Below are 18,550 nucleotides of genomic sequence, written 5' to 3'. Positions count from 1 at the left end.
TTATAATTTATGTCGCTATTTATGCTCCATAAATATTTGTTGCTTGATTAAACCTTGTTAAAAATTGAGTTGATGTTTTTTTAAAATCCACATTTTATTTGGAATATTTTTAGACTTACAGAAAAGCTGCAAAGATAATAGAGAGTTCCTGTATACCCCTTCCCCAGTTTTACCCCATTATTATCACTTTACATGACCAATGTATGTTTGTCAGAACCAAGGAACCAATATTGGTACATACCATTAATTAAAATCTAGACTCTATTTGGATTTCACCATGTTTTTACATTAAGGTTCTCTTTCTGTTCTAGGATCCAGGCCAGGATACTGCATTGCACTTAGTTGTCATGTATCTTAAATAAGCTTTTAATGCATTGAACTTCAAAAGATAATTTCAATTTTATAAGAACTTCCTGGCCAATGTTTTAGGCCTTGGATCAGATCACATTTGAAAACTTAACTGCTAGTTTTCAAGATGACAATGGATTAAATTCGTGTTAGAAATCACCTATGACTTAACATGGTAATTACGTAGTATCTTAGAGGACTTTCTTTTATAGTACAAACAATAGTTTTTAACATTTGTGCTTTTTAACATTTTGGGGGACACAGAAATCTTTGAAAATCTAAATAAAGCTATAAATTACCCCTTCACTCCAAAAATGCACATATATTCAAAACATTTTTATGTAGTTTATTTCATTACACTAGACATTTATTACTTCTTAGGAACAGGCTATAGGAATGGTGATTTCAACAAATTGTATCTTTTTTTTTTTTTTGTCTTATGAGAATGGGTGCAAAATTTAATGGTAGTGCCTGAAAAAATTGAAATAATTCAAATTTGTTAACTAAAATAAACATGAACTTCAGTTGTATTCAAAAGTGAATTTTAGTGAGAAAGCTCTTGTAGTTTGGATTAATAAGAAGCTGAAATTTTGGAGTAGCCTTAGCTACAGGAATATGCAGCTCATCTTTAACATCGAGTTGATTTCAATTTGATTAAAATTTTAACACCTTCTAAAAAGTCTAACTCATAAGGATATGAAGTAGCAAATGAAGTTAGAGATCCCATAGCTTATTTTGCAGGAAGAGGTTGGATTTGTACCAATAAACACCAGACTTCTCATAGATTCTTCAAGTTGAATTAATGTCACATCATTTCATTTGTACTCAAGTCAATGAAATCATCTTTGATTTGAGATCTGCATCATCCATGCTGTCTTTGTCAGCAAAAAAAGGATGAAGTTATGTTTCAATTTTAAGGTTGTCTAAGCAGAATTAGCCTTCAAATATATCCTGCAGTGTATCTAGATATCTATAGATTGTTTGCACAGACATTTTATGACATGTCATTCTGGATCTTTACTTTCCTGAGGAGCTATGTTTAAAAAAGAAATTGTGATCTTCAGCTGCAGTATAATAGTGACTTTAAAGCTTTCAGTGAGAAAGTGTAAGCAAAGTGAAGAATGAACTTCTCTTTGAACTGACTGTTCTAAGGATCGGCTTCTTTTTTCTCTCTGTTAAAAACACATAATTCAACTGAGTAAATCTGAAGATCTAATTGGCTTTATTAAGCGATTCGTGAATTGGGCACCATCCCACCTAACAACTAGAAGGGAGCTCTGAGGGACTGTACAAAATGGAAGGTTCTTTCTTATAGGAAGAAGGGTAGGACAAAGGAGCTAGTAACAAAAGAAAAGCCAGGATTATTTTTAGATGAGGACATGGTTTTTTGGGGGAGAAGGGGACAGAAACGCTTTTTTATCATGCAGATTGCCTCTTCTTTCTATGGGGATGGAGAGGGCCCACCTGCAGATTACCTTACTGGTGATCCACCAGAAAATTCCAGACTGATTGATTAAGATTACATTTCTGGGACAGGTTGAAACTGCAGTTCGATCAGGTATTTATTAAATCTAGGTTTGGTATCATAGGCTTTCAGCACGAGTGATACCATTTTGGGTATCACTTAATGGCTTATGCTGAGATTTTCTCTTTAATATCTCAAAGGTGATACAAATGTTTTCCCAAATGTCATTCAAAGATTTCAAGTCATGGTTTCTGGAAAGATATTAGCTTCTAGGTAGTTAAGGAGAACTCCACATTCTCTTCACTGGCTCTGATGGAATTGGCTTTTGAGGCAATAGAAAAGGTTTCTTGTGAGATCATTGACAATATTTTGGTTGCTACTATTATACATGCTGATGTATAAGGCAGCAAGTTACACTGATATGCAAAGCTACTTTTATCACCAAAGAGCACAATCTACTTTTCTACCCAGGTGCAGATCGTCAGACATTGCATCCTTTTTATGTTTCCTAAAAAGCTCACAGAATAGGCTATCTCTGTGGATGATATTCATACATGTATAACACAAAATCAGGAATTGGAAGCATTGTGAGATATATAGTTATTTGCTAATGGGAAATAGCATAGTTGTTGGACTCTGCAATTTGCATCAAAATTATGGCAAATGAACAAGTTTGGGGAAGGACTTTATTTGATAAAGGCACGGGTTCCATTTTTATCCCCTGTTGCAGAACACAATGCAGTTTATCCTTTTCCAAAACACACCGGTTCCCAAGGTTTCCCCAGGATGGATTTGGCTGCAAGTAAAGAAAACTCAATTTATATTGGCTAAGAAATGGGGAAATTTATTCTCTTTTATAGCAGGAAGTTGAGAGGTGGGATGGCTGACTTAATGGCTTATGCTGTAATGAAGTATCAGATTCTAATTTTTTCTTTCCTGTTTTCCATCTCTTTGTGTGTTATACTTTGTAGGCTATGTTTCTGACTTTATTTTCAAACTCTTCTACTAAGTTTTTCACTTAAAGTTTCATTTAAAGTTGTAATAGCTCTCTTTTGTTTTCTTAATATTTCTTTTAAAATTATTACATCTTATTTTTGTTTTATGGATATAATAGCTTCTTTTTTTCCTTGAGGATATTACTAATATGGTTTTAGAAGTTTTTTTCTCTTGAATGGGCTGTTTCCTCCAAGTTGCTTTAAATTTTTTCTTTTATTATTTTTAGCCAGTATTCTTGGATGTTTTGTGATTTTTGTTCATCTGCTTACATTCTAGAGTATAGGACTCCAAAACTATTTTGAAGTGGTGAGAATGGTTGGGGAGGTTAAGAACTATGACAGATCTCACCTCACTTGCAAGTTAGCCCAGTACAGTTTCATGGACGCTAGCGGAAGACAGGAGAAACCTGGGTCAGGTACAAAGGACTTTATTATTCACAGTTTAGCAAGTAGCATGAGCTTCGTGCTCACAGTGGTTCCCCTTGCTCCCCAAGTTCCACAAGGGCTTCCTTACTATGTAGTATGTTTGAGTCACACCTGAGGACTCCTGAGCTGAGGGAATCCCAATCACTTATAATGACATATAGCACCCACTCAGCCTTTGCTCCAGAGGAAGACATTATTAGTAAACAAACCTGCCTTCTGTTCTAGAGGGAGACATTATTTCTATCTTCCAAACTGTTCACTCTACCGGGCCTTGAAAAGGTAGTCCAGAACACAAGGCTGTCAGATCCTACACAAGATGTTCAGAAACGGAAGACCCATGATGAATTGTCTCCCAACAAGGTCTTATCTATTATGACTTTACTGTGAAACAGCTGGGCTCTTTTCTTGGAAATCCTCAATCATTCTCTTTAAGATCTGGTTCTTTAGATCACAGAAGACTATTTGTGGGGACAGAGTCCCAGGGAGCAGTTTCCAGGCTCTCGGACTCACGTGGCAAGGTGCTGGCTCGGTTATTAGATGGCCATCAGCTGTAATCAGATGGCCATTCACTGTGGTTTGTTGGCCATCAGATGTTACAGGTTAGCCATTAGCCACTAATATAACTGCTGTTGCTACGCAGGGGATTGGTTGGTTGTTTGGTTGGCAGAGAAGCAAACAGTGGATTGCGGGTCGTGTGGAGCCTGCTTCCTACATCTCCAACCCAGCCGCCAGTGAGACTATAGTGGTATGAACCTCCTATCCATGGCGCCATTGGTGTTCCTTTTTGGCCTCATCATATCCTGTGTTCTTATGCGGGGAGCAGGAGCTGAGACCCCGCATGACACCCTGCATGACACATGGTGCAGTGAGCAGGGTACAGCACTGGCCTGAGTCCCCAAAGGGGTAATGGAAAGTTTATACATATGACAGCTGAGTTTCAGGAAGCCCGTGAGGAGTGGTGCCAGAAACAGGAGGGGCTATCTGCTTGGGAGAAATGTGTCCCCTCGGTGAATTGGTGGGCCTCTTGAGCCTCTGGATGGCACACCACCCTGTTGGCCATGGCGGATGTCACCTTCCTTTTGGTGGTCCGCTGCTTCCGTGGGATCCTAGAGTTGTGGACATCTGACACTGAGGCCTCCACTCACTCGGACACCTCGTGCGGCGAGCCGGACTCTGGCCAGGTAGGAATGGCGTCTGACTCTGGGCGGGAGGACAGATGTCCCCCACACTGTGTGGTGTCCAGTGGCCACTTTTCTCAGGAGCTGGACTCCCGAGGAGGGGTGGGAAGACGTGGATGGTTCTCCAACCAGCAGAGGCTGAAGAAAGCGAAGATCATTGCGGCCGTGTGGGCTGGGAAGTGCTTGCTGAGGCAGCCTGGATGTGGGACTTGTGGTCCCAGGAGGAAACACTTGTTGAGTCCTCAGTGGAGGATGTGGGTGAGGTAAAGGTCGTCCCTCACCCCCAGGTTGGGGAGGACTTGCAGCCCTCACCTTGCGGAGAGGGCACATGTCGTGGGGCCAGCGCACAGCCCTGGTGAATGATTGTGGATTATGGGGAATTGGCTCCATCCCTGATTTGATGGACCGCTTGACTATTTGCTTGGGAACGGACCACCATGTAGTGGAACTGGCGGATGTTTGCTTCCTGTGTCTCTCCTGGCTGCCAGCGAGACTGTGATACAGGAAGACCCCTTGTTGGGGTACAGGCAGATGTTTACTTCCTGTATCTCGCCTGGCCGCCAGCGAGACTGGTGCAGGAAGAACCCTTGTTGGGGTGCTGGCGGATGTTTGCTTTTTGTATCTGGACCAGTGGCCAGCAAGGATATGTAAGCACCTTGGCTGTGAGCCACTGTTGTTCCGGCATGGTACCCTGAGAGCCCTGGCTGTGCCCAGAAAGTAGGTGGACATTGAAGGACACCCCCTGGGATAGTAGTTGAACTGGACTGAAACTGTTTCTTGTGAGCTGGATTCCTGACACAGGGCCCTCGCGGAAGACTCTTGTCGCGCAGATTGTGAGGCGAGATCCTGTAGGGGTGGAGTGAGGGAACAGAGTCTCAGAGAGCAGTTTCCAGGCTCTGGAGCTCACATGGAAAGGTGCTGGCTTGGGTAGTAAATGGCCATCAGCTGTGATCAGATGGCCATCCACTCTGGCTGGGTGGCCATCAGCTGTTACCTGTTAGCCATTAGCCACTAATATAACTGCTGTGGCTACGAGGGGTTTGGTTGGTTGGTTGGTTGGTTGGCTGGCTGGCTGGCAGGCAGAGAAGCAGACAGCGGATTGCGAGTAGTATGGAGCCTGCTTCCTGTATCTCCAACCCAGTTGCCAGTGAGACTATAGTGGTATGACTCCCCTATCCATGGCTCCGTGGGTGTTCCTTTTTGGCCTCATAATATCCTGAGTTCTTATGTGGGGAGCGGGAGCTGTGACCCTGCATGACATCCTGCATAACACTGTTCTACTCTCCTGACTGGCTGCTATCATTTTGGGAACCAAGGAGAAAGAAGCCTAGGCATGTGAGTGAGCAGTGTGCATAGATTCACTTACTTTGTCCATGATTTTGGTGTGGTATCCCAATATTCAACTATGCCTGGTGTTCCTGTAGACTCTTGTTTGGGCCTCTCAAGAGAATAAAGCTCTGGCCTTTGCCAGAATAAAGGGAGGGAAGGTCATATGTTATCAGAGTGAGGGTGGGGATTAAGCAGCCTTTAGCCTTCTTAAACAGACCAAACCAAAGCTCTCGATTTTAGCATCACTGTCATCCCCCTTATAGTGATAACTGGTAACTTTGGAAAATTCTGTGTTGTAAACTGGACTAATATCCGTTTCCTCTACCTTAGTTTAGGTTTCAGTTTCCTCAGGTCTGACAAGTCATTTACCATTTTCTAGCTTCTAAAATTTTGTTATTGTCTTTCCTGATTCTTGTGGATTTGTGCCTTTAAAAAATTCACTTATTGTCATTTTAGTGGAATTTCCTGAACGAACAAATAAAGATGTGTTTATTCAATCTGCCATCTTTACCAGGAAGAATCACTGTACTTTCTATTTATATTCTTTGAAATCTTTCAACTGTAAACAAAGACGAATGTCTTGTTCATAGTGGCAGAGTACATTAAATTTATTTCCTTCCAGTGGGAAGCTGTTTTAGATGTCATAACAAGGGGGCAAATGATATTGTACATGATCTGTTTCTTGATCTGAATGCTGGTCTTATGGATGTGTTTAGTTTATGAAAATATCAAGCAGTGGACTTAAGTTTTGTGTATTTTTCTCCATACATGTTATATTGCACTAAAAATTTTACATTAAAAATTGTACATTTTATTGATGGTTTCCTTTGCTGTGAAAAAACTTTTTAGTTTGATGTAATCCCACATGTTTATTTTTTCTCTTACTTCCTTTGCGCGCGGGGATATATTAGTAAAAATCTTACTCCGGGTAATGTCTGTGAAGTTTCTTCCTATATTTTCTTCTAGGAATTTTATGGTTTCAGATCTTACATTTAAGTCTTTAAGCCATTTTGAATTTATTTTTGTATATGGTGTAAGGAGGTAGTCCAGCTTCATTTTTTTGCATTTGTCTGTCCAGGTTTCCCAACAACATTTATTGAATAGACTGTCTTTACCCCACCATACATTCTGGCTTTCATTGTCGTAGATTAAATGGCCATATAGGCATGGATTTATTTCTGGACTCCCTATTCTGTTCCATTGATCTATGTGTCTGTTTTTATGCCAGTACCATGCTGTTTTGATATGTCAACTAAAAGTTTATATATGTGTGTGTGTGTGTGTGTATTTGTATATGTATGTACTTACAAGAAGCGGAGTACAGCATTAGGAATAGAGACAGTGGAAATGTAATGGCTCTGTGTGATGTCAGAAGGATAGTGGATAGGGGGAGGGGGGATCACACAGTGTGAGGGATATAAATGATAAACGTTTAAGTATTACTTTGTCTTGTGCACCTGAAACTAATAAAAAAAATTTACGTAACATGACTATATGTTATAGCATTCTGTATATTTACCCTTATTTTTAATAAAACATTGAATTGTAATTTAAAATAGTTTTCGAAGTAACATAAAATAATTACTTTTGTGTGTTCCCAGTTCGCTAACCTCTGAGTGTGTGCCCTAATCACTTACCAGTACGAGGAAAGTGGTTCTCAAATACTTTGCTTCATATTAGAAATGCCTGGGAGTTCTAAATATCCCAATGCCAAGGCTGTGTTCCATTCCAATCAAAAGAGAGTCTCTGAGATTAAGACCCCGGCATTTGTACTTTTTATAGCTCCTCAGGAATATCCAATGAACAGCCAAGATTGTGAACACGGGTCTAGGGCAATGCTTCTCAAACTGGCTGTGGGGAAGAGCCCATTTCCGTTTTCTAAATTTCCCCCATCATAGATCAAAACTCTTGCAAAATCAATAAAAATGGACTAATCGAAAAAATAATGCACTGAAATATCACAGCAATGTCAACTTTCTATAAAGTTACCTCAATGCTTACTGTCAATTTCTGTAGTTATCTTGCCACAGACTGGGAACAGTTTCCCTTCAGAAATATCTTATTTTCTGATACCAAAATCTTAGACTCATTAAGTTGCTGGGTAACAAAGCTTAGTCATTCTATTTCCAGCCTATTTGGTATAGTCTTTGTGACAAATTTTATCCCTTGGAGTTTGAGTAAATATACTGTTACTTTGGCGCGTTTGAGTATTACTTTATGCTGCATGTGACTGAGGACACCGTACTTGGCATATAGATGGGCCTTGATCAGATATTCAGTGAACAAATGAATATCATTAGTTTTGGGAGGAAGTGTAGGGCCGTGGCTAAAACGAGTATTTATTTGGATCAATGCACTCTTGGGTATGAGTTCCAGCTTTTCCATCCAGCTTTCTGACTTTGGAAATAGCAATATTAAAAGTTCTTTCCTCTTTGGATTTTTGTGAGAATTAAATCAGATAATATGTGTGTAAAAAAAGTTAGCACAGTGCCTGGGGACAGACTAGACACTCAATACAAAGTAGCTATTAATATTATTATTATCATTGGAATCATTATTAGATCACTCATCTGGATGGCTTATGAGAGAGTAGAATAAAATGTACCTATGTGGATTTCATTTAGGTCTTAGGTAATAAATTTGGGGGTATGTTTTAGATAATTGATTATATATCAAATTTGTCACAGAGATTATACCAAATAGGCTGAAAATAGAATGAACAACTTTTGTTACCCAGTAACTTAATGAGTCTAAGATTTTGGTATCAGAAAACAAGATATTTCTGAAGGGAAACTGTTCCCAGTCTGTGGCAAGATAAATACAGAAATTGAGAGTAAGTATTGAGATAACTTTATAGAAAATTGACATTGCTGTGATATTTCAGTGCATGATTATTTTTTCGATTAATTCATTTTTATTGATTTTGCAAGAGTTTTGATCTATGAGGAGGGGAAATTTTAAAACCGGAAACTTGTTCTTCCCCACAGCCAGTTTGAGAAGCATTGCCCTAGACCTGTGTTCAAGTTCTTAACCTTGGCTGTGCATTAGTATCTCCTGTGGAATATTTAAAAAAATACAGATGTCTGGCTCCAATTCAGGTCCTTGGGACTGGGAAAAGTCCAAAAGGTGATTGTGATACGCAGGCTGGGTCAAGAATCATTGCCACAGATATTACATCAAGAGCAACTAAAACATGTGAGGTGAAGAGGGGGTGAGCTTTCCTAATACTTGACTTAACTGGGTGCTAAATAGGAACAGAGAAGTACTGGAAAGTGATGAGCTTGGACTTGGAAGTCCAGGGTATGAACTCAGCCCGTCTACTTAAAATCTCTGAGGATGCTAGCCTGTCAGCTGGAGGTCAGAGGCCACACTTGTCTTTCACATCTGGATACACCTGGACTGACCTTGAACAAACGATTTAACTTCTCTCAGCCCCTGTGCTCTTATCTGATAATTAATTTAGATAACTTATGGGTATATGTATAATTAATGGGTAATAGGTGCTCAACAAGTAGTTTCTGTTCTTTGTGTGTGTGCACATACTGCATCTTTAGAAGTGATCTCTTGTTGGAGGAGGTCATCCAGAGGATGTAACCTCAGGTTGACCTGTGAGGTAAACCAGGGGAATCAGAGGATACTCATGCTGTCTTGGAAATACACGTTTCGGCCAGTGTTCCCACGCTGGAGCCATTTTCAAGGACGAGCGTTGAGAGAATAAGGTGTTGTTGAGATCATCTCTAAGGAATGTGCCTCTAAACCCAGTTAAGGCCTCTGCAAACTTTTAAGATTCTAGCAGGGGGATGCGGAAACCTACTTGTCTCTCAGACAACACAAGACAAGCCTCATAAGTAAATTCTCTTGTTTATTAAACCTGCCACTTACAATCTGGAGTTGTCTGCCTCTTTCCTCAGTCTCTCTCTTTGCCCACTGTGTTCCGGTGCCAGTTTCATGTTTCACCTGGGAAGCTTCCAAGTTTGTGAAACAACACCCATGCTTATTTTTCTAGTTCTTTTTTTATTCATGCTGTTCTTCCACTCAAATTCTCTATTCCAGCAAAATCAATTTATTTACTGATCCCTGAATTTGTCGTGTATTTTTCTGCCTTTCACTCAGCACTTATCTCTCTATACCTGTATCTCCATAAAGTTTCCCTGACCCATACAAGGTAAAGAAATCACTCTTTTAAAAAAAATTCTCATGGTTGCATTGATTTTGGCACCTATCATGTGTTACGTGGGTCTTTTCTTCTATTGTAAGACTGAATTGTCAAGTGTTTTATTGTTTAACTCTCGTTGCTTTTATAGATATAGCTCTTTAACTACACTGCATTTTAAATAAGCATGGGACCTTGAAGGCAGGGACAGTGTTGAATTATACCACATAGCAAGAAGTCAAGGAAGAGGCGTTGGTTTGGGGAAAAAATTGTTTGACTAAGTTCTTCTGATTCCCTCATTTTCTTTTATGGGTTTTTGATCAAGGGTTTTTTTGTTGATACTCTTAGACATATATATTGCTGGCCCCTGCCTGGAAGATAATTTGAGCACATGGAATGTTTAGGGAAGAAGCTAAGTTTTGTTAAGAAGTAGGAGACATTCTCTGTCTTTGTTTGCCTGCCTGGTAAATTCCCACTTGCTCTTGAGTCTCACTTCTGTCCTCCCTACCATCCCACACCTACCCAGCGATTGTGAGATCTTCCTCTACCTGAACTCATAGGACCCCCATTATGGAACATTGTTTATTCATTTATTTCTCCCCCTGGGCTGCGAGTTGCCAAGGGCATAGATTTTGGCTTAGTCATCTTGGTATCACTGGCGTGAAGCACACAGTATTTTACCCATAGAAAGAACTCATTAACTACTGAAATAGTATGAAAACACAGGGACTCATACTCAAGCTGTAGAAATAGGATATGTCAAAAGATGGTAGCTGTAAGAGAAAAGCATGTATTAAGTTTCCAATGAGGGATAAAAACAATGAGCTGCATGGATTTGGGAAAAGTGTTAGAGGAAACTTAAGGAAGAAACCTTGGACAAGATGGAACTTGATGGAGGGGTCAGATTTGGCCTTGTGTAGACTGAGGAGGTTATTCCCAGTGGAGGAAATGAGCTAAGTTAAGAAACAGGGGCAGGGCATCAGGCATCAATCAGCGTTTGGCGTTGCACACAACAGAATCAACTCTAGGTAGTTTAAGTCAATAGGTATTTATTAAAGGATTTAGAGTGCTCACACGGCCTCTGTGCCAGACAGCCATACTTAGACACTAAGTTGCATTCCCTAACCCTAACATTAAGAAGTGTGGAGATAGGACTTTTCTGGCTTGTACCTTGGGAAGGTGGAACAAATAATGAGTGAAATAATCAGGATGCAGGGCAGTGTTAAACTATCATAGGCAGACATTAATGATTTTGTGCCTGGGCATGTTTGGGTGACAGTGACTAGATCAGGCAACCTAAAACAGAAGACTCTGGGAAAATACTAGGGAACAAAGTTGGGACGATCAGTAAGAGCCATATTTAGGAGCTCCTTGAATAGCACAACAAAGATGTGAATTTTTTTTCTGTGTGAAAGGGGAGCCATGGAAGATATTTGAGAGTATGTGAGTTAGGGATGGGGGGTGGGGGTTGAGAAATATTCTGGAAAATGTCATATTTTGGCATTCTTGAGGGCTTGGTGATTTAGTCCCAGGAGAGAGAGCACTTATGAGAAAGGAGGATCTGGGGCCTGGCGCTAAAGATTGGTTTTGGAGAGATGGGGGTTAGCTTGGGGGACAGTGAAGGTTCAAGAAATGATGGGGTGGGATGTGAGTGCCATGTAACTGTGACATCAGTCACCTCATGATTGCCAGGTTTGATTCAGCTGATCTGGTTGGCTAGATGGTGTTTGTCCCCTTCCTCTCTGCACTTTCATGTGTATCCCCTCCCCCTGAAGTTGCGAGATCAGTCAAAGGAAACCTTCCCCGATGGCGGAGGTGTCATCTTTGGTCAAGTGCATGTGAGTATGTGTGTTTCTCTTCTACAGCACAGGACATTTGATCTACTAGAACTAAACAAGCTCTCAAGACATAATGGGTGACTGAATAGGTAATGGGACCCAGTAAGAAGCCATCCTTTCCTCCTTTGTAGCTCACTTCTGTTTTTGCTGCTGCTAGAACAGTTTTCCCAGTTCATGAATTCCATTAAGCCCAGAATTCTTATGTTTCCCTATTTCCTATGGAGGTGTCTCACAAAGTGTGGGACAAATATTCCTGGTGAAATGCAAGATGATTTAGGTAAACATGGCATTAAATAATCATACGTAGTAAGAAATTTATTCCTTTAAAAATTCTTTTATCATCCTTCTGCTTTTGACAATGATAAAGTATAACACCAACATATCTAATCTCCATTTTTAATAAGGAGAACAGGCCTCAAGCTAAGTGTTCCAAATACAAACATATCATGCCATGATTTTAATAACATTTAAAAAAAATATGATACATATTTTCCTATATGACAGTGATATAAAATTTTAATGTCCAAACATTAGATGATATTTAGGAGTTATTGTTAACCTTCTTGGGTATGATGATGGTATTGTACTTAATGTTTTAAAAAGTCCTTATCATACACATATATGAAATGATACAGTATTTGTGATCTGCTTATCACAGATGAGGTAATTCAGCTGTATGTATGCTGGGACAAGTCGTGTGATACAGGAAACAAGATTAGACATGGGTTGATACAGTGTTTCCCTAAAAATAAGACCTAACTGGAAAATAAGCCCTAGCCTGACTTTTCAGGATGACATCACCTGAACATAAGCCCTAATGTGTCTTTTGGAGCAAAACTTAATATAAGACCCGGTCTTGTTTTCGGGGCAACATGGTATTTGTTATGCTGTGTACATGCAGGTTTATTTTTTTGTCTCTGCTACTTGTCTCTACTTTTGTGTTTATTTAAAAATTTCTATAATGATATGTTTAAAAAGTAACAGCAAATTTCAATGTTAAATTAATTAATTAATAATAGAAAAGTAAGTCCATTTACAAAAAAACTAAAGCAAATAATAATAATATAGGTGGTATATGGATAAGGCATTAGTCAAATTACTGAAGTCTACAAAATTCTGGTCTACTGGAAAAAGTTCAAGTGTCTAACTGAGAAATCTAAGCCTCTTTTTGTTAGAGCCCTTTCTTACCTCTTTTCTTACCACTCCAGATGCAACAATATCAGGTGACCAGGAGTTTCCTAGTGTGCCATCTTAGGTCTTGATGCAGACTGTTCTGTTTCTCAGAATGTCTTCCAGCCATGTTTGTTTGGACAATTCCTGCCCATTCTTTAACTCTCAGCCCAAAGAATGGAAATGAAAGGAAGAAGTATTCTGAGAGGCTCTGAAGAAAGAGTTGAAATCACTTGGGACTAGCTGTGGCTTGATACCAGCATAAGAAGGAGCCAAGGGTAACCCCAAGGGTAATGGTGGAATGATGGCAACTTTGATTGGTTAGGGAGGCTGCAAGGTGTGGGTGTTTCTGGATGATCGCTGGTAAATGAGGCATGTTGAATTTGGGGTGTCCTCCAGAACTCCAAAGTGTTGATAGTAGCAGAAACTGGGCAAGGGACATTTCTCTCCAACCAGCTTTTGAGGATTCAGTTGATAAATGACATGGCAGAAATACTGAAAAACCTTTGTGCTCCCCCATCTCTTTCCTGTCTGTCATATTTTGAGTATTATTCTGCTGACAATGAGGCAGAGCAAAAGAGGGAGAGGGTGTGAAACGCAAACAAGTCATTTGTTGCTTTTTAGGGGTGTTGAGAAGAGCTTGGAGAATGGGAGAGTTAGAGAGTATTGGTATATGTAAACTTTTTCCATTATTACTGAATTATAATTCCCCATCTATTATGTGAAGTGACTTCAGATTGTTGAGAAGCAGCTGTAGTTAATGTGGCTTCACCATTGGTTAGGAACTGTGGGGAATAACTGCAGACATCCCACAAGACCTATCTGGACTTTGTAGCCTATTTAATAACTTGGTCTTTACTGTGGAACAACAATATGGTTACAGCATGTGGGGGAAACGGGGCGGGCCTTTACTCCAAGTATTGATAACCCTACAGGGATAGTGAATAACACTGATTCTGTTTGCAAGTTTCTGCAGCAAAGAACAGCATTTGCATTGATCTGTTAATACTTTGACCATTCTATTTTGGTTCTTTGAGAGGCAGCTCGATGTACTGACATACTGGACAAGAAGGATTTGATCTAATTTTAGTTGGAGTAAGTATGATGTTGCTCTTCCACTGTATTTGGACTTTCCATTAATAGGTTGGTGGTTCAGTCACACCACTGTTCTAACATTCGTCTTCTTGTCTCCCCTCCCTTCACTGGCAGCAGAGACCAGGGATCATCTACTGAGGAGTTTTTGCAATTGTCATCATTGTACTTTGTAGGCAAGTAGCATGTTTTTCTTTGTATTTAAAACTGAGGAATACATGATTACCACTTTGGGCCTCCTTGTGAGAACAGGATTTGACACTGTTTATGACATTTTAAGAGCTCACTGTTAGGGCCTGGGCAAAGCAGAGAGAATGAATCTGTCAAGGGAAAAGAAAAAAGAAAAAAGTGTATATACCAATGTGCTGTACTTATTCAGCGAAGCGCAAAATCTTGTAGCAGTTTGTTTTGTTTGAAACAGATTTTACTTCTCAGGACTCATTTGTTCTCAATTTTTACCAGCTCAGTCTTTTTTGTGTTGGTATTTTATACTCTGAAATTTTAAGATGTCATGGGTGGTGACTTGTTCTCTGGTAAAGCGTTTCTTATGATGCCAGGTTGCTCTTGTCTTAGATGAGTTTTGAAATCTGCCACTGTTGTTACTTTAGCTTATGAACTTTTAATGATATGTTCTTTCTTTTATGTTTGACTTAAATCAGCACAAGAAAGTGTAAATAGATTCAGATTTATTTTAATACATGAAAAGAGAGGGAACAAAAAGATTCTTCTGGTAACATTAAACACTTTTTCAAATTTAGGCTTTTCCTTGGTTTGTGTTCTTGTTTAATGGACATTTTTATTATTTGGCGTGATGCTAGGGCTCATAAAGGTGACTTGTGATATATGAAGCAATAGTAACAGCATTGTGCCTGCAATCTCTGTGGTATATTTAAATATACTCAACAGCTGCCCTAAGGAGCAAACCTAGCATTTACCCAAATTGGAAAACCAATGAGAGGTTAGCTGTGGGAATGGCTGGAGTCTGTCTGTATTTGAATTTTCATTTAAGATAGATTGTTGCTCCAATGTATCTCTCTGGAGGTGTGGATAGATTTATGCCTGTCAATTGAGGAGCACGTTTCTCATTTTTTTGGTATGCACCACAATGTAGATCTCCCAGGCCTTGAACCCCAGAGATTCTGAGCCTGTTGTCCTGGGGCAGAGCCCTGGTATCTGTGTTTTGATTCATCAGAATCCCTGGGGGGAGCTTTCACGACACACTGCTGCCTGGGCTCCCTCCCAGAACCCTGACTCAGATCCTCAGAAGGGACGCGACCTGGGAAATCTGTTTTGATGTTCAAAAAGAAGGAATGAGACTTAACTTATGTAGCAAGGATGGTCCTTGACAAATGTCATTTAGAGATAAGATTGAGATACTCATGTGAGACCACGAAAGATGAGAAATCTGTGTCCAGTGAGATTGCCTTGAGATTGATGATGATCGTGATGATGATGGTGATGATGGTGATGATGACAATTAAGTGGCTGTAAGCTGTGTATCAGTCTTGCTGCCATGAGAGCTAAGTAGAGGAATTTTGTGCTTGACATTAATTGAGCTTTATTCTTTTGTGATTTGTGGCTGCTCAATTAACGTCATTAGGTACTTGCTCTCCTATTCTTAAAATATTTATCATTAACTAAATAAATTCTCCCATAATTAAAAAAGACTTGGAAAGAATAAAAATCCTTGTACACTGGGTCTGTGTTGGCTCTGCTGTAGAAACCAACACTTGATATATTTCATGACATTTTCTGAAGGGTAAATTTGCTATGAAATGTCAAATTTCCTAATTGGTGAGTGAAATTAATAGATTAATTTCAGTTTCAGTATGCTATTTTCAATAGCATGTCTATCGCTGTCAGAGATGTATGGAGAATGTGAGTTCTCTTTTCCCTCATCCATTTATAGAACCAGACCATGGAAAAATTGGAGTGGTAAACGCATTGGGCTAGGAAGATCAGGACTTGAGCTTTAGTATTTTCTCTTTCTACTTTTTAGTTCTGTGACCTTGGGCAAGCCACTTGAAGTCTCTGGGTTTCCTTTTCCTCCTGTACAAAATGATAATAATTTGTCTGCAAGCAGGGGACTAGACCAGTTAAACTCTTCAAGTCCATTCCAGTTGCAAGCTCCTGGACTGAGATTGCAGAGGAAAGAGGAGAGCCCAAGGCAAGGTCAAGTTAAGCTGGGTGGGCTGGGAGGAGGTGGGCTTCAGAGCTCAGGAAAACTGTATATTCCTCCTAGTGTTGTGCTTCAAACACTGGCTACCTCTCCAATCTTGCCCCTGGTTGCCATGGTTTTCCATGTCTCCTATTTTGTAGATTCATGGATTTACTAAATAATGTGTGATAAAGCCTCAGTGGGACTCTTGAGTCATTTGTGAGGGATTAAGGACAATTTTACGTAATTGTTAGCTGGCTTGGAGAGTTACAGAGCTGAAAACATGTACTTGTTAAGACATGGATATACATTTATGATTGGGAGGGGTTTTAATGAAACATTCATGACTTTCTTGCATTTCTCTGGAAAAATAAATTCAATCACAGTAGGGTTTTTCACTCAATGGCTTATTAGAATGCATTCCTCTGCCTGAGTCATTTAAAGATATAGTTAATGTTTCTTCTATTTGGTAAAGATGTTATTGGACCCACAAATATCCTGTTCTCTTGAGAAGAAAACAGCTTCAATATTTTTACTCTTTAAATTACTAAAGTAAAGGGAAATGATTACATTGTAATATTCCTATTTGCTGCTTGAAAATTCCACAGAAAACAATAACACTAGATGGCTTATTTACCGTGGTGGTTTGTGAAGCGTAGACTGCTGCCATCCTGCAAACCTGCTTGTCTCTTACTACCTGTCTGTAGGGTGTTTTCAGTTTGCCCCTCTAGACCCATTCCCTGGCCTTCTGCACCCTCCTCTGTGCCTGTGAGCTTGAGCTGTACAACTGTAGCTACCAGTGTCATAGTCTGCTCAGGCTGCTATACCAAAACACCACTGACATTTATTTCTCAGTTCTGGAGGCTGGGAAGTCCAAGATCAAGGTGCCAGCCATTTTTGTTTCCGATGAGGCATCTTCCTAGCTTGCAGACACTGCCTTCTTGCTGTGTCCTCACATGTGGAGAGGGGACTCTGGTATCTTCCTCTTATAAGGACACTAATCTCATCTTGGGAGCTCAACTCTCATGACCTCATCTAACCCTAAGTACCTCCCAAAGGTCTCACCTCCTCATACCGTCGATGCTGGGGGTAAGGGGTTGAACATATGGATTTTGGGGGACACAAACATTCAGTGTATAGTAACCAGGCTCCCTTGCCCTGCCTTCTGGAATGATGTTGTTTAATGGAAGACACTATAGGAAGGTCTGGAGGAGAGAGAACTCGGGGTGTCCTTCTTCTGACACTCACCTGTTGGGCTGCATCTTCTGTTAGGCATCCTTTACTCTCTACAGTGGTTGGTCCTGCTCCCTTTCTCTCCCCTTTAGGCCTAGGGGTGGTATTGCTCCTTCATGCTGTCCTGCTGTCCTCCTGCAAATCTTGACTCTGTCCCACTCTTTTCTAAACACTTATTACACTCTCCTCAACTCCCCATTCTAGAGCACAGTCTAGCTCCGGCTGGGACCCTGACTGATTCACAGTCTGAGGACTTGATTTCAAAAGAGCCCTTAAGAACCTCCTTCTAACGTCAGGATTCTGTTCATTGTACTTGGTGTTATTATAATACTTTCCGATTTACTCAGGGGAAATGGCTATTGAAGTGATTTGGTTAAAACACCACAAACTTTCTTGATTCGAAAATACATCTTCCTCTAGTTTCTTGTTTTAAAAAAATAGTCATTGCATGATGGGTGTGTGACAAGACGAACATTTTGTATTTTCTGGTGGGATGATAATTTGCTATTACCTTGATGGAAAGAAATATGGCAATTTATAGTAAGGGCCTTTGAAATATTTAACTTGTAGACCCACTAGCAATCCATCCAAAGGAAGTAATTGGAATTGCAATGATATGTGCATCAATAATCACATAATATTGTTATTTTTAATAATTCAAAATAACATAAATAAGTACATGTTCAGCCATGTGAAAATGATTTCATAAATTAAAGTACCTCTATATAGTATACCATGCAGTCATTAAAATTAAGTTTATAAGATATAAATGATAAACGTCTAAGTAATACTTCGTTTTGTGCACCTGAAACTAATAAAAAATAAATAAAATAATTTTTTTTTAAAAATGCAAAATCACAAATGCAATTTGGTGCTATCCTCAAAAAAATATATATTACTATAAATGAGAAAGTATTAGGCTAGTGCAATTGCTGTTTAAAAGGTTAAAAATAATTACAAAAATGTCAATTACTTTTGCACCAACCTAATATTTATTTTAACTTGATTCCTTCAGAAAAACAAAGATATTTTTAGAGACTGTAGCATAATTGTGATGCTATTGGGGAACCTTCTTTGGTAGCGAAATTAAGGATCGAGAGACCATGTTCAAGCCTTCAGGAGCAGGGCAGGGCTCCAACCCTGCTGAAGTTGTGGTTCACATCCA

General features: G+C 39.7%; 1 protein-coding gene across 1 annotated transcript in view; it reads left to right on the top strand.

The window, feature by feature from the left end:
• SLC35F4 (solute carrier family 35 member F4) overlaps positions 1-18,550 on the top strand; it is a 183,381-nt gene that overhangs the window by 11,638 nt on the left and 153,193 nt on the right. The gene's annotated exons all lie outside the window — the stretch shown is intronic.

The sequence above is a fragment of the Rhinolophus hipposideros genome (assembly GCF_964194185.1).
Source record: "Rhinolophus hipposideros genome assembly, chromosome: 5".
NCBI classification, from domain to species: domain Eukaryota; kingdom Metazoa; phylum Chordata; class Mammalia; order Chiroptera; family Rhinolophidae; genus Rhinolophus; species Rhinolophus hipposideros.
The sequence above is the reverse complement of the archived record's forward strand: the minus strand, read 5'-3'. Positions and strand labels throughout refer to the sequence as shown.